Here is a 21,859-nt window from a genome sequence, read left to right on the forward strand (position 1 = left end):
TCGACGGTCCTGAGGGACAAAGAAGTGTGCTGTCCAGACTACGGAGCAGGAACCTGTAGTTGGAAATTCCAAAGCCTGGTCAATGACAGCGCCTGGGGTATCAGCAGATTGAAAACCCACTTCTCCCGCTGGAGCAGTATATTCCATGTGGGTGCGCTGCAGCCCAGGAACCATGGAAGATGCCCTACGTTCAAGGGGCGTGTCCATAAGGGTGCTGCCCATCACGCTCTCAGCCATTGGACTAGATTTGGGCCAGCAGCCTGTGCGTGGCTGACAGCCTACGGATCCGCCTATTCGGCTGATATCCGCAGCACCTGTTCACCCCGTCCTATGCTGTCTACCACTCCTTTATTGAGCCTCAGGCCATTGGACACACACCAGCCCCTCCTTCTCTACCATCACCCTCACTCCCCACTCCCAAGGAGCTAGTGGGTCCCACAGGATTACTGCAGCCTGAGTCACACTTGCACACCACTTGTTGTGCTATTATGTCCCTTCCCTTCACGTCTGCCCCAGCCTTGGGGTCACGACCAGGGCCAAGAAGAGTGTGAAAGGCAGTCAGCGGTATGCGGGAGCATCCTGGGACCCCCAGACCTTCCTAGTTGTAACAGCCTGTTTCAGGCCACTAGGGCTGGCATCCTGCCATCCTGATGCTTTGTGAAGCTGGGACCTTGCAGCCACTAGTTGTCATGCCAGGCAAAGGAGCCACCCTATTCAGGGTGGAGGTGCTGGGCAACAGTGAACCCCTGGTGGACGAAGACATGGCGGGGATTGGGTAGTTACTGTAGGTCCTTGTGGAAGATGTTATAGAGGAGGTGGAAGTTGTGGCAGATGAGGAGCAGCAATAGGGGTTCTCCCAGGAGCTGAGAAGGCGGTGGAGGAGCAGGGCCAGGAAAGGCCCGGGAGCACTACTGAGCTTCTAGGGCAAGATGTGCTGCAGGCACTGGCTGCCCTGCAGGTGGAACTGAGCTCTGAGCATAAGAAAAACTGCAGGGCCTACTTCCAGTTCATGTACAAGAACCATCAGAGGAGGAAGCCTGACTTGGCTTGGAGGATCGCCATCATCAGGGGCATCCCTTGCTTCTGGGCTATAGCTGTATCCTTTCTGCTGCTCTTTGAAGTGTGCTGCTCAGGAAGAAGAGGAGGCACAGGAGCCATTTCCTTCTTCTCTGTCCTGGCAGGTGCTGTTGCAGAGCCATCCATGGTCCCACTGCAAGGTGATATTTTCCTTTCAGGACCCCCTACTGCTTGAACACAGTGACCACTAAGTAGAATTACCTTGACATCACTTGTAAAATGTGGTTCCTGGGGTGATGAGTGTGGGTGTGTAAGGGTGTGGATTGTCCACCTGTGGGATCCTCACCTGTCTCCCCTGTCTCTCTGCGGGGTATAGGGCAAGTCATTCCACTCCTGTCCACTGGTTCTGGGACTTCAAACAGGGAGCGTCCAGCCACATCATAGACACCAGGAGCCTTAACTTTCTTGGCTGGTTGTCAGGTCACAACTTCTCAGAACTGAACAGGATTGCTGAGGTGTGGTTGCTTTGGGCCTGAACATAGTTAGCAATTCACTTTGGGATTCTTGGCTGCTGGCTCACCTTGCTCGTACTGCCAGCAGATTGTCGGCCAAGATGTGTGGGACAATCCCCTAAAGTAATACCCTGGGCAGGAAGGTTCTTCCATGAGAGTAACTGACAGAAACATATGTGGAGATGGGGTCTGAAGGTGGGCCCTGAAGGGACAGTCGTGTGATACTACAGGGACACTGTCCTTTCCCAAATGGGGATTCTCAGACTCATGCAAGCTGGCTGTGGAGCCTGAATTTGGGTTGTGCATGTAGCAGGTGACCTCCTGAAGCTGTGTATTTGGCCACTTGGTATGTCCGTGAGTGAAGCAAGTCTCCATCAAATCAGGTGTGGTGGCACCACCAGAATCCAGGTGATACTACTAGAGGCAATGTGTAATAAGTTTCTTTGTCAGATTCAGCCATTGTGGGTCCTTCCATCCCCTGGCCTCCTGCTGCTCACTGAGTTTGAGATTGCCTGGGCACTTCACTCCCGCCCCTTACCCTGAGAAGGCCTATCATTGAAAAGTTGTCCTCTCCAGGGTCCCAGTGCACCTGTGTGCTGACTTTGGGATTTTCTGTGAATTTCCACATTCACCACTCAGTGTCTCACAACCACCAAACATGCTGCGCTGGAAGCAGCTTCAGGCTGCCTTTGGAAAATATGGAAGAGTTCGTGGAGAAGGTGAACAGAGAGCCCCAAGGGCAGGACATGGTGCCTATTGTCACCATCTCCAACATTGCTGGACTCAGTCATCTTCACCTCCTGAAACAACTATGTTCCCTGTTTTCATTTGTGTCCCCATGCTGAACATGTGTGTGTATACACATGTGTGCTTATTTATGTTGGCTGTGTTTATGTGTGTGTGTGTCTGGCCCAGGGCAGAGGCAGAGATGAAGGCAGCAGGAGAAGAGCTGCTGAGCAACCAGAAGAGGAGTCATGAGGCGACCAGGCTGAAGGTGGTTGGTCATCATATCTCTGCATTGACCCTGTCCAGGATGGGAACGAGGAAAGAATGGCCAGTGATAACTCCAGACTGTAGCTCCAGATATCTGTAATTAGACCAGATATAAAACACGCTCATCATTTCTACTGTGTTGTTGTGTGTGTTTGGATCATGAAGTGGGGGTTCATGGTCTAAGGATTCACACAGCGCAAACCACGTGGTGTGGGGTTTTGAAACCATTGCCTGTGGAGCCCTCTGTCTGTGGGGCCATGGGCTGGCCTGGGGAAATGATAGATGTGGCTATGGAAAGACCCGGGATGGTGAGAAGGCAAAGGTCCTGCCGAGATGGGCAGAGACACGAAGGAGAAAGAGTCATAGATTGCCTGCTGCACTGGAGACTTTTTCCACACACATGTCAAAAGGACAACTGGGAAGGTCCTGGGCCAGTGCTGCCCTGGATCAGCCCAGCAGCCAGCACGTGGCCTCCCTGAGGGTGGAACACACTGGTACGATGCGACACAAAACACTATATGTGCTTAAGTAATCTGTATCTGCAAAACCACCGGCATCCTAGGAGAGATGCTATAATCATGGCATGCCTCCAGGCACTTCCAGCCTTACTCCCTGGCAGTGCCGAAAGGTGAGGAAAGCACAAGTGGGTTTACCTGTGTGACCCTATGCCGGGATATGCCTGTGAGGGAGGTGACAGAGAAAAGGCAAGGGCGGTAGGTAAACTGCATGTCCCAAGGGACCTCAGGAGAGGGAGACAGAGAAGCGCCTGGGGCAGTTCAGGGCCTGCTGGTTTTCAGGGTCCAGACTCTAGGCAGTAGCGGTCCTGCCAAAGACACCCCATGGTCCCTGCTGAAAGTTCTGACATGAATTCCTTCTTTTCTTTGGGGTCTTGCCCCTGGCTTTGGGGACCTGAGGGGCAAAGACGCACCTGAGGGAGGATTCTGGTAGTCTTGCTGGAGCAGAATCTCTACTTTTGTCATAGGGGATTTGCAGCAGGTGACATTCAGAGGGACGCTGCCTTCCAGGTGACCGTCTTGGATGCCCCTGGGCCCAACGGGGCACTGGCTTCCTTGGTACAGGGGCAGAGGAGGGAAACAGGGATGTGTAACTGTAGGACATCCTACCTGGGCTTAATGAGAGCAACTGAAAGAGCCTTGGCATTTAGCAAATCACTGAGTCCTGGGTGGTTCAAGACCTCTTGCTGCTTTTGAGATAGAAAAGTTGCTTTCTGCCCAAGGGAGGCACTAGCTCTGGGCCCAGAAACTGCAGGTTTCCCAGGGCATCATCTGTTGGGGGACTCCATGCTCATGGGTAGTGTTAAACAGAAGGCACTACATGTAGGGATGCCACCTTACTTTTGCGGCCTCAGGATCCATTCTTTGTATCGGAAGAGACCCTGTATCCATGTGCACCTTCTTCACAACATTTGATCAGACCCAGGCCTATCACAGTCTCTTGGGGCTTCTGGAGCCTCAGGCATCTCTTTCAGCTTTTCATGCTACATGGTGATAGCACATGTAGACAGGTGTACACAGAAAGGTACACAGATAGGAAGAACAGAGGGCCTCACTCAGAATGTTGTGGGCTGTAAGTGGTGGTAGGCTAGCAAGAGGGGCACAACAATGACAAGGAATGACCTAAATAGATGGACACCGAGAAAGCAGTTCTTCAAGTCAGCTGAGCTCAGAGGTCCTTGTTTTCTAGTCCCATGAAGGAATGCACAGGCAATGGATCAGGCCAAAGTGACTGGTATTGTGAAGTTCTCCAATGTGATAAGAGAATGCAGAAGGCGGGTACATGTTATACAGCTGTTCATGGCGAGTCCTTCCAACCCTGCCCACTGCTCTGCAGGTCAGTCCCTGTCAATAGCAAATGCCAAGGTTTTGTCACCTTTGAGGATTAGTCACAGAGTTAGAAGTGCAAAGTGACGTGGTCGATGAGCAAGTGAAAAACCAGGACAAATAAATTTGGGTTCTTACAAAATTCATGTTCCTGGAAAATAAAGCTTGTACTTCTGCATATGTATAAATTTGCTCTCAGCGATATTTCTGTGTACATGCACATGTTTGCGCACATGTGCGCATAGAAGTCCTTGCCAATATGCTTGTGAGTATGAGCTGTTGCAACTGACCTAGCCAGGTGATGGAAGTTGGATAGCGAAAACATGAAGTTTTTAGTGAAAGTTGCATAGTCTCTGTCCAGCAGAAGCACTGAATCCAGGGAATGGATCCCTGTTATCTCACTGAGCGAACACTTTCTAAGTGGAATCACAGTGATGCACCTAGGATGCCTGGCAGAAAGGAGAGGCAGGAGGAAAGAGCCTGGGGAGTGTGAAGAGAAAAGTCCACTACACCTGCAGTTTATGAAAAGTAGAAAACGTACCTAATGAGCTGGAAGGAGAAACTGTATCTAGTTAATTGAGTTATCTAGCTAAGAGGATTTCCATCCAAACTGCCAAAAGTGTTCCCTGGTTTCTTCTTGCTGCCTCTAGTAAAAATATCAAGGGAAATTTAAAAAAAAAATGTTTAAGATAAAGACTATTAAAAAAAGAGACAGAACTTCCTGATTTGGAAATTTTTCAGACTTTTAAGATAACAGATGTTAAAATTAATGGCTCTCAAGCAAGATCATATTCAGGACATTGAGATAACGTGGTCTAAATATAACATTTTACACCACGTATACACCAGTACTTCTTCATATTGTTATTATTTTTTTAAATAAAGGTGTTCTAAAGATGAGTGTGACTCTAGAATTCTTTGTTAAGCCTCAGAAAGCTGGAAGGGGATGCCTCGTGGCATTATTTAGTCAGGCCAATACCCTCCAAAGAGTTTAGGGGTGTCATTCAGAGATCCTTTCAGTCATACAATAAGACTTCTACCAATGTTCAGGGTGTTATCCCTCAGCTATCTCAGCAGAAAACCAAGACAGAGTAGGCCTTGTTATGAAGACATGTGTGATTATGGCTTTGGAGTGGGGTGCTTTGCTATGAACACCAGTAAGATTATCAGGAGACACACCAAGTTTTTAAGATAACATATTTAAGTTCAACTTGGACTGAAAGGACCAGCAATAGTACAAAATAAGAGTGCTGGACTTCTACCTTCTATAAGCAGGAAACAGGCTCAGGAGACTTCCACTGTAACCATATACTACCTACCTTTCATGCAATGGAATCATGTCAGAGGGCAGAATTAAAAATTCAGAGACTGAAGCCTAGGAAGTCTCCAGGCCTTAAGTCCTAATCAAAGGACTGCCAAAAAGAACCCGTGGGATTTCAGAACTGATACTATTGACTCCCATCTCCCCTCCCCTTTTCTGGAACAGGAGTGTCTATGAAGGTTATCTATGCCTGATTCACTGCCGTATATTGACTGTGAAAGTGAACAGATTAGCTCATCTCTTTTGTTCACAGATCCTCAGGTCTAGAGGAACTACAATTGTTTAATTTGAACTAATGTGTTGGAGAAGAATTGAGAGGCTCTTGGACTGCGAGGAGATCAAACCAGTCAATCCTAAAGCAAATCTGTCCTGCATACTCATTGGAAGGACTCATCCTGTAGCTGAAGCTCCAATACTTTGGCTAACTGATGCAAATAATTGACTCATTGGAAAAGACCATGATGCAGGAAAGACTGAAGGTAGGAGAAGGGGACAGCAAAGGATGAGATTGTTGGATGGCATCATCGACCTAATGGACTTGAGTTTGAGCAAGCTCCTGGAGTTGATGGACAGGGAAGCCCACAGTGCTGCAGTCCATGGGGTCACAAAGAATAGGATATAACTGAGCGATGAACACTTGAGATACTGTACACGTGGACCCTGATCCATATCTGGACCTGACTTAGACGACAAGGTCCTGAACTTCAAGTTAATGCTATAATGGATAAATTATTTGAAAGCATTGGCAGGAAAATGCATTTTGGACATACAAGTATGTGAACAATTTGTGGCCATGTGTGTACCACGTGGTTTTAAATTATGTCCACAAATCCTTTCCTCCTCCCTGTCACATGTGTGGTGGACTGAGTGGCTCATTTCTAATGCTAGAATATTGTAGAAATGAACAATGAGGTGTCTGAAACTAAGTCATAAAAGGCACTGCAGCCTCCTTACTCATCCTCTTGGATCACTAACTATAGAAGCCAGCTTAGTTGTATCCTGAGAACACTCAGGTAGTCCAGTAGAGAGGCCCATGTGAAAGAACTGAGGCTTTCCCCCAAAAGCCAGCAAGGAAACTGGTTTCAACAATTATGTGAGTAAGTCATCTTGGAAGGTAATCCACAAGACCAGGTCAAGGCTTCAGATGATGGCAATCTCATGAAATGCTGAGCCAGATCACTAAGCTGAATTACCCCTGGTTGCCCAACTTTCAGCAGAAGTATGAGATAATATTGTGTTAAGCTGTTAGTTTGGGGTAATTTTTTATGCAGCAGTAGTCCATTAATGCACTGCCAAATTTGGGCCATGTCTTTATCCAGGGGCGCCTATCCATTTAGTCCAATCTAAGCCAGAATCTGCTATTTCTGTTTAGAAAACATACCCTGCCCTTGATCTGACCACCCTCAGTATCAGATCATACCTTCTCAGTTCAGTTCAGTCGCTCAGTCCTGTCTGGCTCTTTGCGACCCCATGAATCGCAGCACGCCAGGCCTCCCTGTCCATCACCAACTCCTGGAGTTCAGTCAGACTCAGGTCCAATGAGTCAGTGATGCCATCCAGCCATCTCATCCTCTATCATCCCCTTCTCCTCCTGCCCCCAATCCCTCCCAGCATCAAAGTCTTTTCCAATGAGTCAACTCTTCGCAGGCGCTGGCCAAAGGACTGGAGTCTCAGCTTTAGCATCATTCCTTCCAAAGAAATCCCAGGGCTGATCTCCTTCAGAATGGACTGGTTGGATCTCTTTGCAGTCCAAGGACTCTCAAGAGTCTTCTCCAATACCACAATTCAAAAGCATCAATTCTTCGGCACTCAGCCTTTTTCACAGTCCAACTCTTACATACATACATGACTCCTGGAAAAACCATAGGCTAGACTATACAGACCTAAGTTGAAAAAGTAATGTCTCTGCTTTTGAATATGCTATCTAGGTTGGTCATAACTTTTCACTCACTTCAATATGTTATCAGCCTTGCCTAGCCTCAGCAACAATCCTCTCAGTTGAACCAGAATCGACCCTCACACTTATGGTCCCCTTAATATGTTTCCATCAACTGACACCCATTCTCTTGTTGTTCATTGCTTTTCAGTCTCCCAGTCTCTCTTTGCAATCCCATGGACCCACCCTGTTCCTTACCTATAAATCCCAGCTGCATCCCTGCTGGAGTCAGATATAAGCTCAATCTCTCTCCCATATTATGTAGTACTCTTACCTTGAATAAAGTTTTTCTCACCACTTTTATTAAGTGTTGTGAATAATTTTTTAAACATTTCCAAGTTACGTTAGTAAGGATTATTCTGAAAGGAATATAGTTTTATACCTTTACTCTTTATACTATATTCATTTTGGGGAACAAATTTCTAGAATTAAAACATTTCATGTTTTTAACCATACAAACAGAAAATATCTTTGAAAATATATTTACATATCTTAAAAAATGTAGTAATCTGAAAAGGATGTGTGTATAGACATGTCAGTCTATATACACACATACCCTCAGAACTCCAAGGAAGACTTAATTCTCAATAAACTATAAATGAAAATATTCAGCCTGCAAATAGTGAAATCTTTGGAATTAACTTGCCAAAATTCATACAGAATGAAATTTTAATTTAAAAAATGTATACATAAAAATATCTGGGATTCAGACAAAATTTCTAAATAAAGGTAAGTCAAGCCCTAAACCCTCTATAAAAAAAAAAATAAATAATGATAATAAGAAGAAAATAAATCCTCAGTTTCATGTAATAACCTATAATGGAAAATAACCTAAAAAAGAATAGATATGTATCTGCATAAGTAAATCACTGTGATATACATCTGAAACTCAACTTTGTAAATCAATTTACAGGAAAAAAAATGTAAAGAAAGCTTTTAAAATACAAGGTTATAAAGAAAAAACCCTAAATAAATAGAAGGCATATATGAAACAAAAATAGAACACAACAAAAATAAAGCTTGTTGGGATAATAAAACAAGAGCTGCTTCTTGGAAAAAAGAAAATGAGAAACATTGATACAACTGTGGCAATATAATAAGGGGCACAGGAGGTTAATTCCAATACTAGAAATGAGAAATGGAATGGGATTCTGAGAGGATAATATTCATCTCTGAGTGGTGTTACTTTTGTTTCAGGAAAGGTCCAGTCAAGCAAAAAACTGGGGAAAGAAAGTGAAGGAAAGAAAGAGGAAGAGAGACAGTGGAAGAAAGGAAGAAAAGGAAAGGAAGGAAGAAAGAAAAGTAAATGTCTCAGCAAATTTAAACTATCAAATAAAAAATTCTCTTTAAGATCTAAAAACAGAAAAGGAAACTTGTCAAGCTATATACTCATTACCTTTGATGTACTCAGATAAAGAAAACCCATCTACACATCACTGTTTAGAAGTCCTGGCTAACACAATACGATTATTAAAAAAAATAAATAAATAAAAATATGTCATGTTATTTGTAAAAATACAGCTGATGGACATAATTTTTTAAAACTTATTTCTATAAATACTAATTTTACTTACAATGTTTTCACAACATTAATAAAATAATAAATTTTACTGAAAGAACAAGCAAAGTTGACAAGAAAATTTTCAAAGGGCAATAACAAAATAGTAATCTTGACAGATATTCAATATATTTGTAAACAAAACAAAGTGTAATTGCTGAAAAAATATAGAGTTATCAATAGAAAAATAGAGGAAGCTCCTGAAAGAACTCAATTCAGTATTAATTATCTTTTTATTTGCAGGCACAGAAACTGACTCAAGTTAATTCTAACAAGCAAAGCCCTGATATTATCTTTTCTCAGTTTTTTTTTGTTTGTTTTTTGGTGTGTGTGTGTGTAAAAATCTAGGAAATTTAGGCTGGAGAGGGAAGACGGTAGAGACTTAAAGTGCCTTTAAGGAGGAGGAGGAAAGGAGAGGGTTGGAGATTTCATTGTGTGATTTAAACAGCGTTGGTGAAGCTCAAACAAGGGAGGTAGCAAGCCATGCAGGCCTAGGGCAATAGCATTTCAGAACAACAGGAGTTGCAAAATCTTTGGATAGGGAAGAAATGGAATTTGCTTGAGGAAAAGCAAGGGCTGTGTAGTCAATAAACAGTGCACTAGTTGGGAAAATAGTAGAGTGTATGGACAGAGAATGGAAGAGAGGAAGTAGTCAGGAACCATATCCCTGGAAACTTTTTATTTGATAATAATACAACTTGTACTCATTAGGAGCATACTTCAAAGCAAACAGTAACAGTGTTGATAATACTAAGCAACAATAAAAACACATAACTAAAACATTTCCTATTTTTACTATAGAAATAGAATAAAGGAGATAAGAATGCAATAGTCTGCACAGTTATATATACACAAAGTTTTCACCTGAGACCAGAACACACACACACACACACACTCTTTATACACCTACAAGTGGTTTAGGCTGGACACTTAGCAAAGTGCTTTGGCCCAAGTAAACTAACTGGAAAGCCCAATATAATATTCAAAGTGCAAATCAATCAAGCAAGCATTGAAGGTGAATAAATACAATTTATTTGAAATTGAATCTACACTCAGGAAATTACCTAAACTGGAGACAATAGATTCACTACAGCTTAGTCTTCTGTAGTCCTTCCTCTTTAGTTCTGAGAGGGATGCTAACCCCTTGGTGATTATCATTTTCCAGCATTTTGTGAAAGCTTAGAGGACTTAAATAAATTGAGGAGTGGGGAGAGTGGGGAGAGACAAAGAGGAGGAGAAAGGAAGAGGAAACGGAGAGATTGCTCCCTGGCATAGGTCTACAGACAGGATCCCAGCTTCCTTGAATGGTGCACAGAGATTGCTAGGTATCTGTGCCAGAAGTGGAGAAGGGGTGACATTCAACTCCAGGAGGAGACTCAACTCCAAGAACCTACAGAGGCAGCCAAGTGTGCTGATGTTCAGGAATCAATACTTAGAGGGTACCCCACAGGTCTGTGAAAGAGCCCTTGGAGACCACAAGAAAAAGGTTTCCACAAGTATAATCACAGATTAGATGGTTGGATAGATTAGAGGAAGGATAACTCTATGACCTGATAATTACTGAAATACATGAGACAATTCTTGCACATCAGACTGTGTCAAGAAAGACTGAAACTCAATTAGTTTGATACAATGGTAAATTACACACGCAAATAATTAGCTGTTAACTCTACTACATTTGTGTCCAAGGCAAGATAAGAACAAATCTGAAATCTTCACATGTTCAACTAGGGTAAGGCACATGTTACTGGATAAGTTAAGGAAAAGTCCTAAAAAGGATTTAATCACCCTTGGCCATTTTTATCCACTACATTTACTATTCTTGGACAACTGGCATTGTAGCTTAAGTGTAAGGAGAACTAAATTAGCTCAATTCATAAACTAAACAGATTCCCTGTGTTTGATCCTTTTCAGTTAAAACTATGGGTCCAGTACAAATCAAACTGGATGTTAAGGCTCTTTTTTTCTTTAGGAGAGTTAACTTGCTTTACTACTGTGTCTGAGACAGATATGGCTACTTCACTGTGACTATAGGACAGCAAATGGGAAAGGGGCTTGGAAAGAATCAAATTCCCCTTTTGATCACTCAACAGGAGGTCCACAGGCACCAGGCCCCATTCTAATAACTACCTCTGCTTCTCCAACTGCAGTCAATGAAACACAGGGCCTGCTTGATGCTTGCAGGGGTCTCTCACCAGACACAGGTGTTTTAATGGTTGGCTTCCTTGAGATGTCCCTGGCTAGGTCAAGACACTCTTGAGACAGTGTTCCTTCTGCCTTGGCTCCATGGCTGGAGTGAATGTATGCCTCTTCCTCCACTGGGACAAGAAGCCACAGCCACTCCACTAATCAATCCGTATCTGGTCCAAACTCTAATCTTAGCTTCTCCATCAACTTCTCCACAGCAGCCTTTCAGAGCCAGATTATCTTAGATCAGCACAAGAGGCACTTCGCAGAGTTCAACAGCACACGGACCGTATCATAAGAACTCATTCCAATCTGACTATATAGTTGATATTCTTGAAGGCATGAACATAGTTGAAAATTACATTGCCAAAACACTCTACAGATTGTATGTATAGTAGAGCTTTCGAACGTACAAATAATATGAAATACTAAAATAGGTTGTTACTTTTCCTTTCTCCACTTCTCTCATTCTCTCTCTCTCACTCACATACATGCACACATTCTTTTTACATGTTAAGACAATTATATGAAAACAGGTAATAGAATTTTAAATAACATCTCAATATTCAAATCAAATAAAACTGTACTTCATGTCTTTAAAACAAAAACACATAAATTACCCATCAGTTTCCCTATATTTGATATTATTACATAATTCTATAATTTGATCTTTTTGTTTTTAATTGGGCTTTTAATTTTGACTGAAATACTTGCTCAGACTTACTGAAAGTAGAATTAACTTTCTTTTTTTTTCTTTTTTTGACGTCCTACTTTTAGATTTGGAGGGTGATGATTCAGAATCAGATGTGTTCACAGTAATGGATGCTACTTCCACCAATCCTGGTTGAAGGGTTCCAGTGATACCTGAATAATAACTTTTGTTTCAGGAGGTAATCCTTCTAGCTGCTTAGACTTCTTAAAAATTTGATGACCCTGGGTCTTATCCCATATTTACTCTTTGAAAGTTAAAAACTGTACCGACATTTGGAACACTGGTGAAAACTCTTTTCCCAGTGCCCTCTATAATGACGTCTGTATGGTGTTGCAGTTTTAAAAATTTTGAGACAAAATGGGCAAAGTAAATTCTTAGTGTTACCATGGTATGCTCTGAAATGTGCATCCACATCTGCAAAAAATGATGATCTGTAACCTGTAACTGCAAACCTGGCATACATAGGGCATTTCACCAGGCTTATGCTTGTCTTTCATGTGCTCTAACAGAACCTGATCTGTCTCAAAGGACAACTCACAGATGTGACAGACTGCAGAGGGCTCCTGGGGAGTGTGGACACTTTCAATGTGACACTGCAGCTGGGAGGGAGTAGGAAACTGGCGGAGGCAGTGCCGGCAGGTGGTGTGGGTTTTCCAGCTGTCACCTCTCTGCCTCTCAAGTTCCAAATGGTGCTTCATGTGATTCATAAACTTGACATTTTTTAGAACTTTCAAGCAGCTGAGGCATTTAAACGCTGTGTGGGTCTTCAGTTCTGGCTGCCCAACTCCTATATGCTCTCCACATGGATCAACAATCTTGTTTTGACTTGCTAAACTTGGAAAATCAGTTTTTGTCAGTCCATTTTCCCCTAAAGGTCTTACAGGCTTGCAATGAACATTGTCCTTTGGAAAAGGTGTTGGACAAGGTTGTCCATTCTGAACATGGCTTAGTGAGGTATGGACACGGTCTGGTGTGCTTTGCTGAGTGGTCACTGTATTAAAAATACCAGAAGGACACAAAGCCAAAGAATGTTCCCCTATAATGCCATCACTGAGTTTAGGCCTTCTGGGATTTCTGCTATTTGTTTCACAAGTGGAAAGTCACTTTGATACATGAGTACTTTTATTCATATCTCCTGTAGAAACTGCTGTTTCTACTGGATGCTGCAATGAACTTCGGAAGGTAATCAAAGAAGAATATAACTCCTTTGAAAAGCTATTAGGCACTATTTGTGGTGAAATATTTTTATAATCAGCTTGAGACAAAGGCTTAATAATAATAGCACTATCTGTTGATCTTGATTCAGAGTCAGAAATTGGCAAGACAGTCTTTGCTTCTGATGTAGGAGTCACATGACTAACAGGTTGTGATTTGTGAACGTTGTCTTTCCTGAAGTGACCACACCTTTTTCTCCTTGAACAAGAACCTGGGGTAACTGTTCAGTATGTTTGAAACGACTGATTTTGAAGTTGACATCATCCCAACAGATATCACATCAGCATCTTCATTTACATGTTCCACTCCAACCAAAATCAGTTCAGCATCATCATCATCTACTTGTTTGGTTTCTTCCTCACTTTTCGGTAGTGCTGGCTCTTGTTCTTCTTCACATAACTTACATAGTGATTCCATATTTTAAATACTTTTTTATTCTTGGAGGGTGTGGCCACAAGTCCCAGTGCTTCCTTTATACAAACTGCCACCTAAGTATAAACATATTACATATTAGTTAAGTACAGAAAAATGTGCTATTTGAATATCTCCAAAACTCTAGATTAGTTATAAACACCCTTATCTTACAGACAAAGACACTGAGTGTCAAAAAGACTGAATGACAGCTGAAAAACCTATGACTACAAGTCTACATGACTCTAGAATCACAGCTTTGTCCCATGTTGACTTTAATCTCTTCTATTAAAAAAAAAAAGAAATTAAAAACAAACCCACACTATTGATCATTAGGTGAAATCACATGAAAAGGACGAGTATTTCTACAAAAGCACTGTTGTACAGTGTTGAGAAACATGAACTTTGGAGTCACAGACTATTAATTTGGAATTCTAAGTTAACCACACACCAGCTGCATCTTTCTGGTGAAATTTATAACCTTTAAATGTGTTTCTCTATCTTAAAATCAAACATGCTTATTTGTTAGATTTAAGCTTAAAAACTCTTTTTAAGAGGCATCAGCTGTTTAATGGCATCTTGTTTTCTAGTAAAATTGGAAGAACCTGTATGTTAAATGCACATTACAACTGATTCACAAATACTAATTTCATAAATGTTAATAAAGAAAATAGGTAGTAAATTCAAAGTATAAAGTATCTATACCTAGTTAACAAACAGCATAAATCAATGTCAAGCACTTAACACAGGCCTAAGAAATTCAGAATGAATTCTCTTGATGATCTCACCCCAATTCCACACTGATATATCCTAAATTTCTCCCTCTAATCCTGACTAAACTTAAATGCAACAATGGTTCATTCTTCACTCCACATGTCTCTTCCCAAATAGCAAGCAAAGTGATGCCAGTATTTCTCTCATATCAATATCAGACAGAGACATCACACATACACACATACACACACACACACACACACACAACCAATATCCCTTGTGAATACAGGTGAAAGAGTCCTCAACAAAATAAGTGCAAACAAAATCAAACAACATATAAAAAAAGATTGTACATCATGATCACGTGGGATTTATGGAAGTATGCAAAGTTGGTTCATTATATGAAAGTCAATCAACATTATGCCATTTTAAAACAATAAAGGACAAAAAAACCACATCTGCCTGCAGAAAAAGCATTTCTTTGAATCTAGCACCTTATCATAATAGGGGTTAAAAAAACACTGAATAACTAAGAACAGCAGAGAACTTTCTCAATCAACAGGTATCTGTAAAAGACCCACAGCTAACATCATACTTAATCATGAAAAACTGAACAACACAAGGAAGTCTATTCCATACTTTGGCTCATTATTATACTGGCAGTTCTATAACCAGAGCAATCAGGTAAGAAAAAGGAATTGTTGCTGTTTAAAAATAAATAAATAAATAAATAAATAGCAGCCTTCAGAATGGAAAGGAAAAAGTCAAAGTATATACAGTAGCAACAAATGTTCTGAAAATGAAGTTAAGTAAATACTTGAATCTACACTAGCACCAAAAAGAATGCTTAGGAAGTCAGAAAGAGAAAGACAAATATCATATGATATCACTTACATGTGGACTCTAAAATATGACACAAATGAACTTATCTATGAAACAGAAACAGACTCACAGACATAGAGAGCAGAGTATGTGATTACCAGGAGGGGAAGTGTGGGGCAGGCATAGCTTGGGAAATGGTGATTAGCATTTGCAAACTATAATATTAATATATATAATAGATAAACAAGATCATACTGTAGAGCACAAGGAACTATATTCATAAGTTTGTGATAAATAATAATGGAAAAGGATATGCAAAAAATTGTCCGTGCATGTGTGTGTGTTTACATATGAAGGAATGGAAAGGTAAAAGTAAGCAAAGGAAAGGGCAACTCTTGGCAAGCACGTACCGAAACTGGATCTTTGTGTGTTATGGAAACTGGATCTTTGTGTGTTATGGATAGATTTTAAAACGGTGCAACTGCTACAGAAAACAGTATAAAGGCTCCTTGAAAAATTAAAAAAAAAATAGAACTAGCACATGATTCAGCAATTCCACTTCAGGATATAAATTCAAAAGAAGCTAACATGGGTTCTTGAGATATTTGCACAGCCATGCTCACGGCACCACTAATCACAACAACTAAGAGGTGGAAGCATCTAAATGTCAATCAAATGTGATATATACATAAAATGAAACATTATTTAGCCATATAAAGGAAATCCTGTCACATGCTACAACATGCATGATCATTTAAGACATCAAGCCAAATGAAATAAGCCAGTCATAAAAAAGATAAATACTTTGTTTCCACTTACATGTAATATCTTATATAGCCCAGCAATAGAAAGGAAACAAAGAAGAATGATGGAATGCAGGGTCTAGGGAAACAGGGAAGAAAAGAGGAGTTGTTGTTTAATGGGACAGGTGATATGTACAGAGTTTCAATTTTGCAAGATGAAAAAGTGTAAAGATCATAAAAATGGGATAAGGAATTCCCTGGTAGTTCAGAAGTTAGGACTCCATGCTTTCCTATCAGGGGACTGGGTATGATCCTCAACAGGGAACTGTCATTCAAGCTGCACAGCACAGCTAAAACAATGATAACAACAACAACAACACAACACCGTGACTCTGTGTGTGTGTGTGTGTGTGTGTGTGTGTTAGTTGCTCAGTCATGTCCGCCTCTTTGTGTCCCCATGGACTGTAGCTCACTAAGCTCCTTTGTCCATGGGATTCTCCAGGCAAGAATACTGGAGTGGGTTGCCATTTCTTTATCCCAAAGGCTGATGAAAGTGTGTGAAATAGTTAGCATGCAAAAATGGTTAAAATGGTAAAAATTTAAGTTCAGTGATTTTTACAACAATTAAAAAAAAAAAAAAAAAAACGATTTAACCTCCAGGAAAAGAATTTGAATAGACATTTCTGACTCTTTGCGACCCCATGGACTGCAGCCTATCAGGCCCCTCGGTCCATGGGATTTTCCAGGGAAGAGTGCTGGAGTGGATTGCCATTTCTTCTCGAGGGGATCTTCCTGACCCAGGAATCGAACCCAGGTCTCCCACACTGCAGGCGGACACTTTACCTTCTGAGTCACCAGGGAAGCACCTAGCAAAACATAAATCAGTCTTACTGAGATACTACTCCACACCCATTAGGTTGGCTATAATCAAAAAGAGGAATTATAACAAGTGCTGCAGAGGATGCAGAGAAAAGGAATCTTCAGGTAGTGTTGATGTAATTGCTGTAAAATGGTACAACCACTAAGTGGTTTGTCAGTACCACAAAAATTAAATATAAGGTATCCATATGATCCAGAAATTTCACTCTTTTGTATATATCCATAAAAACTGAAACTGTTCAGTCCATGCAAAATCAGTGTTCACAGCAACATTACTCACAATAGCCACAAGGAGTACACCATACAAGTATTATCCATTAATTGGTGAATGAATAAATAAACTGTGGTATATGATCTCAATGGACTACATGGAAACCATTTATCATATTCATATACCATATTCAGCCACAAAAAAAAAAAATTCACTGCTAGACAACCATGAAATGGATAAATCTTGAAAATACACAAACTAGGGGACTTCCCTGGAGATTCAGTGTTTAAGACTCTCCACAGGTTCCATCCCTGGGCTGGGAACTAAGATCCCACATGCCACAGAGCTAAATAAAGAAATATTTAAAAAGAAAATATGACATCTGAATAAAGCCAGACACAAAGGTCACACATTGTATGTGGGATAACTGTAGGTGGAAGAGAAGCAGGAAAGAGAAGCACTCTGTAATCCAAGTGAAACATTTTTTTCAGGGAGGAGGAAATGAACTACTCTGATAAAGGATGCCAATAAATTAAATAAAATAACAACTAAAAATTGACCACTGAGTTAAACATTTGAAATTCACTGGTGGCCTTGACAAGAGTGGATTTAAAGGAAAATGAAAGAACTGGAGATAACAAAGTCTAAAAACAACTCTGCAGAAATCTGTAATAAGCAAATATGAAATAAAAGCAGCAGAAGCAGGAAGCATCACCAAAAGACGGATTTTTAATGACAGGTGACATTATAGTCAGTCTGTTTGCTGATGGGAACCATCCAGAGAAACAGAAATCTTAATCCAGGACAAAGAAGAGACTTGCTAGGATATCAGTGAATAAACAAGAATTGAGTAGATCAAGAATTGAGTAGATCAAGAACTGAATAGATCAAGAATTGAGTAGATCAAGCCAGAGAAGGCAAAAGAAGGCAAAAGATGGAGAAGGCAATGGAAATCCACACCAGTACTCTTGCCTGGAAAACCCCATGGAGAGAAAAGCCTGGAGGGCCGCAGTCCATGAGGTTTTGAAGAGTGGGACAGGACTGAACGACTTCACTTTCACTTTTCATTCTCATGCCTTGGAGAAGGAAAGGACAACCCTTGTTGCCTGGAGAATCCCAGGAATGGGGTAGCCTGGTGGGCTGCTGTCTATGGGATTGCACAGAGTCGGACATGACTGAAACGACTTAGCAGCAGCAGCAGCACACAAGAAGTGTACACAAGCCAAATAATTTGCTCACAGTAACAGAACTGAGATCATATGAAGAAAGGCTGGCATGGTGGATTAATGGATATGGTAACCAGCCTTCAAATGAATTGCATCTCCTGATATTCCCACCCCTTTGTAGTTCTCTCTCAATCTACCACAGAGTTGACCTGTGAGACTAAGCAAATACAGAAGTGAAGATGTGTAACATCTGAAAAAAGTTCATTTTGGTATATGGTGTTACAAAGTGTCCTAATTTCCTATTTTACATGTAGATGTCCAGATTTCCTAGCACCAGTTGTTCAAGAGACTGCTTTCTCACCTTTGTATATCCTTGCCTCCTTTGTCATATATTATGTGACCATAGATGTCTGGGTTTATCTCTTGACTATCTGTCCTCTAATTGGTCTATAGTTCTGTTTTTGTGCTATTACCATATCAATAACCTCAGATATTCAGATGACACCACCCTTATGGCAGAAAGTGAATATGAACTAAAAAGTCTCTTGATAAAAGTGAAAGAGGAGAGTGAAAAATTTGGCTTAAAGCTCAACATTCAGAAAACGAAGATCATGGCATCTGGTTCATCACTTCATGGAAAATAGATGGGGAAACAGTGGAAACAGTGTCAGACTTTATTTTTTTGCGCTCCAAAATCACTGCACATGGTGATTACAGCCATGCAGTTAAAACACGCTTACTCGTTGGAAGAAAAATTATGACCAACCTAGGTAGCATATTCAAAAGCAGAGACATTACTTTGCTGACTAAGGTCCTTCTAGTCAAGGGTATGGTTTATCCTGTGGTCATGTATGGATGTGAGTGTTGGACTATGAAGAAGTCTGAGCACCGAAGTATTGATGTTTTTGAAATGTGGTGTTGGAGAAGACTCTTCAGAGTTCCCTGGACTGCAAGGAGATCCAACCAGTCCATTCTGTAGGAGATCGACCCTGGGTTTCTTTGGAAGAAATAATGCTGAAGCTGAAACTCTAGTACATTGGCTACCTCATGAGAAGATTTGACTCACTGGAAAAGACTGATGCTGAGAGGGATTGGGGGCAGGAGAAGGGGACGATCAAGTATGAGATGGCTGGATGGCATCACGGACTCGATGGATGTGAGTCTGGGTGAACTCCGGGAGTTGGTGATGAACAGGGAGTGCTGGCATGCAGCGATTCATGGGGTCGCAAAGAGTCGGACACGACTGAGGGACTGAAATGAACTGAACTAACACTTTTAATCCCTGAGGAAAACTGAAAATAATATTGTTTACTGACGTGAAAATTTTGTGAAATTCAATTTTGGAGTCCTTAAAGTTGGAACAGGGACTTGCCAGTTTCTTTTGTTATTATCTATGGCTGAAAACTTGTTTAATCCCCAATGATCATATTCGCAAAGCCTAAAATATTTCTTTTTTGGCCCTTTACAAAGTCTTTCTTTAATGCCCTGTTCTGCTAGAAGTCTCCTAGTAGTCACATGGGAGAATAAAACATTTTGGTTATTACAATATTTTCTTATCTATTATAGTCATTTTTCAGTTCAGTTCAGTTCAGTCACTCAGTCATGTATGACTGTTTGTGACCCCATGAATAGCAGCATGCTACGCCTCCCTGTCCATCACCATCTCCCGGAGTTCACACAGACTCATGTCCATCGAGTCCATGATGCAATCCAGTCATCTCATCTTCTGTCGTCCCCTTCTCCTCTTTCCCCCAATTCCTCCCAAAATCAGATCCTTTTCCAATGAGCCAACTCTTCTCATGAGGCAGCCAAAATACTGGGGTTTCAGCTTCAACATCATTCCTTCTAAAGAAATCCCAGGGTTGATCTCCTTTAGAATGGACTGGGCGGATCTCCTTGCAGTCCAAGGGTCTCTCAAGAGTCTTCTCCAACACCACAGTTCAAAAGTGTCGATTATTTGGTGCTCAGCCTTCTTCACATTCCAACTCTCACATCTATACATGACTAATGAAAAAAGCATAGCCTTGACTAGCCAGACCTTTGTTGGCAAAGTAATGTCTCTGCTCTTGAATATGCTATCTAGGTTGATCGTAACTTTTCTTCCAAGGAGTAAGCGTGTTTAAATTTCATGGCTGCAGACACCATCTCCAGTGATTTTGGAGCCCAAAAAATAAAGTCTGACACTGTTTAAACTGTTTCCCCATCTACTTCCCATGAAGTGATGGGATCAGATGCCATGTACTTCATTTTCTGTATGTTGAGCTTTAAGACAACTTTTTTCACTCTCCACTTTCACTTTCATCCAGAGGGTTTTTGATTCCTCTTCACTTTCTGCCGTAAGGGTGGTGTCATCTGTATATCTGATGTTTGATATTTCTCCCAGCAATCTTGCTTTCAGCTTGTGTTTCTTGTGTTTCCAGTCCAGCGTTTCTCATGATGTACCCTGTACAGAAGTTAAATAAGCAGGGTGACGATATACAGCCTTGACGTACTCCTATTTGTAGCCAGTCTGTTGTTTCATGTCAAGAGGCAGGTCATTTGGTCTGGTATTCCCATCTCTTTCAGAATTTTCCACAGTTTATTGTGATCCACACAGTCAAAGGCTTTGGCAGAGTCCATAAAGGAGAAATAGATGTTTTTCTGGATCTCTGCTTTTTCCACGATCCAGCGGATGTTGGCAATTTGATTTCTGCTTCCTCTGCCTTTTCTAAAACCAGCTTGAACATCAGAAAGTTAACAGTTCACGTATTGCTGAAGCCTGCTTGGAGAATTTTGAACATTACTTTACTAGTGTGTGAGATGAGTGCAATTGTGCGATAGTTTGAGCATTCTTTGGCATTGACTTTCTTTGGGATTGGAATGAAAACTGACCTTTCCCAGTCCTATGGCCACTGCTGAGTATTCCAAATTTGCTGGCATATTGAGTGCAGCACTTTCACAGCATCATCTTTCAGGATTTGAAATATAGAACACAGTATGTCATATATGAATAAATGCATGTAATTTTCCTCTGGGAAATATGAAATTCTCCATATTTCTCCATATTTTGACAGCAAAACTTCAAAAACAAAACTGGAATTCTCTATATTTCATATGAAATATGTGTACACGTTTTCACACTTGAAATTAGGAATTTTATGTTTTACTCATATGAAAAACAGGGGTTTATGTTTTATCCATGTATTGTGGAATTTTGCCTCTTTACCTTATGAACATCTGGCTATTGATTTTAGCACACAAAAGATTGCATTTTTATTTTTACAGCTATGTAAATAGGGGCACTGATGTCCCTCTATTAAATCTGGAATACTCTATACTGCACATATGAAAATCAAGGCAGATTTTATTTAACCCATCAAATATCGATTTTCTGTATATCATTCTGGAAAAAGTAGGTCATGATTTTTCTACATGAAATATTCACTTCTCTATATTTCAAAAGTGAAAATCTCAGCCTATATTTTGCCACATGAAATACAGATTTTTCTATTTTTGACCTTTTAAACTCTAGGCACTCCAGGATAGATCACATTCTGGACCATAAATCTAGCTTTCATCAATTTAAAAAATAATGAAGTCATTATAAGCATCTTTTCTGACCACACTGTGTCAGTTTAGATA

At 41.0% G+C, this 21,859-nt stretch overlaps 1 pseudogene; it reads right to left on the reverse strand.

Annotated features, from left to right (window-relative positions):
• Window positions 1–11,527: 11,527 nt before the first annotated feature.
• Window positions 11,528–13,709, reverse strand: LOC128070939 (zinc finger protein 280B-like; annotated as a pseudogene).
• Window positions 13,710–21,859: the final 8,150 nt, after the last annotated feature.

Source organism: Budorcas taxicolor, chromosome Y (genome assembly GCF_023091745.1).
Source record: "Budorcas taxicolor isolate Tak-1 chromosome Y, Takin1.1, whole genome shotgun sequence".
NCBI lineage: Eukaryota > Metazoa > Chordata > Mammalia > Artiodactyla > Bovidae > Budorcas > Budorcas taxicolor.